Raw genomic sequence first — 3,821 nt, forward strand, 5'->3', positions numbered from 1 at the left:
ATTGCTGTCAATACAAACAATAAAAAATGGTGTATTACTAACTTACATAGACATAGTAAAAACATATAGATAACATATTTTTTCACTACGGACTGGACGAATTAATCGTTACTCCATTAGTATCGGTCAATACAGACATATCAATGCATTGGTTGTTAATTATCAATACAATAATATTATACCCAATACCACTGAATCGATTCTAATACCAATGCCAATACTCTTAGAGATGACAATAATTGAATTGTAACAAAAGTTGTGTTCAGAATATTTACAAATTAAAGGGATGGGACAGATTATACGGTACTCTATCGGTATAATCAGGCGCGGAGCGTCCATGTAAGCCGTGTAAGCCGGGCTTACACTTTATTAATTCTAGTAAAATGTATGTAATTATATGGCAAAATTCGTAAAAACTTCAAAGTTCATCTCGGCCTGATACCAGTCTTCGAGATCCTGTTTGTTAGATTGCAACACTTCACACCAGAAGGCACATGAGAACTCCCGCCTTTTGCTTGGGGAAAGTTGTAAGCCGTCTGAATGTTGCCTTACAAATTTCTGACCGCGAAGGAGCAGTGCCTACCGTCGCCCACCGTATCTGGAAGGAGAAGAACAAGGAATATAGGGAGAAGAGCGCGTCGAAACCCTAGGCGTGTAAACCTATGGGCAGAGGCTTACAGCAGCGTTGCAAACCTCATGTTTAGAAAAAGTGTTGTTCATGGACGTCCGCAGTAATTCTTTCCACCAGGGAGGATTAAGCAAAGTGCCCGAATCTGTGGCCGAGTGGTTAGCACATCGCGCTGCGACGCCAAGGGTCCCGGGTTCGAATCCCGGTCGGGCTTGGTTGTTTGTGAATGTCCATTCATCAATTTCATCATTTCATCACTCATCCCCATCTTCGCAAATTAGCCAAGAGGTACAAAACGCGAAGTAAAATAAACTAAATCAATCAATCGATTAAGCAAAGTATTTTTTGAGGGGTTGGGGTAAACTAGGTATATTTCCCTTCTCAAAATATACTAATTCAATTTGAAGTTAACATTTTTCTGCAACGCCCTTACAATAATTAACAATTTGATGTGACTGAAATGAAATTATATGTGTGAAAATGGTTGACATTCTTTTTTCAGGAAGTGCCTCCTCCCCTTGCCCCTTCTGGACATCCATGGTGTCGTTTAAACTCCGAAATTATGCTACATACTACTAAATTGTTCTGGGATTTTCATATTATAAATATTAATTTATAACAAAAACAAATATAAATTTGAATGGTTCAACCAACGACATGGGTTCCACGTTATGTGAAAAGTTTGAGAAAATTCAACCACAACGAAAAGCGGCCCTGTTGTTTTATTTATATCTCCAACTTACAAACGACTTTTTAAACTTGTGCGAGATTTAGCACCATTATGCTTGGGTTGGCTTCACTGAATACGCGCCAGCGAGAGACAGGTCCTGTAAGAGGAGGGGCTCCAGCGTTGTCGGGTATGAATGATTGACTGTAAAGGAAATTTGAGCCGGTGGTGCTTCAAGGAGGTTTTTTTCCCCAGAAACAGGGAATTCTGAGGCAAAAAACTAACAGGAAGGGGAAAAAGGAGAAACCTAGAAATGAGAGGGATACGGGAAAACTAGATACACATTGATGTGCTAAATTCTTGTTGTTTCTGTTTTTCACTTGTAGGAGAGCATAAACATTAGACATATTAAGACTCTGTTTTCCGTTTATGTATGAACTCAGCTGGTAATAATTGAGCTAAAAAGTGAAATAAATAAGTAAATAAATAAATAAATGTTAATGAAAACTGAAGATTGAACCAATTTTACAAATTTCATGTCAAATGTGAACCAAATATTATTAATTACATAGTCCGTGATTCAAACACTCTTCGAACAACGTACGAAAAGCCTGTTTATGATCTTTTAGGTGCTAGATTTGCTTTTACACTATCCTAAGAAAACACTTACATGTCCTTTGATAGATATTTCTGGATATATCCCTACAATTTGTGAGCATTTCTTTTATATTTTATATTGTATTTTTTTTTTACTAAATATAGAGAATTTTAAGGCAAGAGAGGGAATTTATTTATATCCGAAAGGGATATTCCCCTCACAGTCCCAAAGATCACTGCTTTGAGCAGTGACCGATTTTGGATCTGGTTTCTTTTTGTTTTCCCCTTCTTGCTGTGTGTTTGTTAAAGTCTCGAGGTATTGCTTTTGCGAATTCCATCTATTGAAAAGCGGACTGTCGTCCCTGTGCTGTGGTGTAATACAGTAGTGAAATGCATTATGGAATAAAATGAGTGTGATTGTGCGGTGGGGTGGAGAAAATGTTGAAGACGCCGTTGTCCAGCAAGGATTTTGCTGCCAAGAAGAAACTTGTGGATATAGGTAGGCCCACCCCTTCCTTCTCTAGCAGACATAGTAACAGAAACGAAAAATAAAGTGCGCCGATTTTGCGATTCATGATACGGAGCTGATACTTGGTTATGCGGTTGTAAAAAGTATTCAGCACTTTTCTGTTTCCTTCTGTTTTCGTTTGTTTATTATTATTATTATTCATTTTATCTAACTTTGCATATTTTTTATCGTTACGTTACTCATTGTGATAGGAATAACACTGACTTAATTATCAGATATCCAGAATTTTTAATTTGGTGAAAAATTCCAGGGAAGTGTTCTGAAAAAATTGGGGGGGGGGGGGGCGGGGGTCAATGTGTGTGGATAAATCACTAACCATGTCAGCCCAAAAATAAGCACAACGGGAAATAGCCTTCGTCATGCTAGGCTTACACTGTTGGAAAGGTCACGCTCCGCCACTGGGTATAATTACCAAAAAATTTACCGATCCAATATATCTATAATTATCATAAAATTTAGTGCAATGTTGTGCTATTTTGTTATAATTTTTATGGACATAAACTGATAATCTTCATTCCATAATTTCTTTTAAGCAAATGTCTAATTATGCTGCTTCTTTTCCATTGTAAAAAAACTTGGTTCATTTGGTAACGTACAGATATTAAGGAGATCAATGAACCATTTGGAATTTTATATCTGATTGGTAGAATATTGGTGCTTTATCGGCATTTGTCAAAATTTCATATTGGCCCATCCCTAATAAATTATATTGCCACTACACCATACCAAGCTACCAGTTTTGCTTTAAAATATTCGATGAATTACATAGAAGATAACTGGAATATTAAAATAGTTATAATTTAATTAAGAAATCAAGTTTGCCATATAATGTTTATTTATATTAAACAAATTTATGCATTCTGCATAATTATCAGGATAATTAGTGTCCAACACTGTCACTCAATATTTTTCAAGACCCTGCAAGATACCTAACTTTGCAAAAGTATAAGCAGGTATCAGGATTAAATCTGAATTTGTATTTCGTCACACCAATACCACTGGTAGAGTCCAGCACAGATATTTCTGCCGTGCGATGCACGACAGAACTAAAGAAGCAGTGTTGCTAATGGAGCAGATAGAAAAATCGCTGCAGTGCGCCGATGCACAGCTGTTACGTACAACAAGGAAATTAGAGATTTCAGGTCTATCTAACGTTGAGTTTTAAACATCATGCATTATACCAGGACTAGGATTAATATGTACTAACAAGTGGCTTTGTATGTAGCTACATACATATGGACTAAAAATTCGTAAAATATGAACTAACACATACGTAAAATTACCAAAAATGCTGCAAAGAAGACTTCTTCATACGATTCCTTATTTGAGTGATTTCAAACAAAATAAAAAAAAATATTATTTTTCATTGTATTAATGCACTGGTGGCGTTCTAACTGTTC

The sequence above is a fragment of the Lepisma saccharinum genome, chromosome 26 (assembly GCF_977018435.1).
Source record: "Lepisma saccharinum chromosome 26, izLepSacc3.1, whole genome shotgun sequence".
Classification (NCBI taxonomy): domain Eukaryota; kingdom Metazoa; phylum Arthropoda; class Insecta; order Zygentoma; family Lepismatidae; genus Lepisma; species Lepisma saccharinum.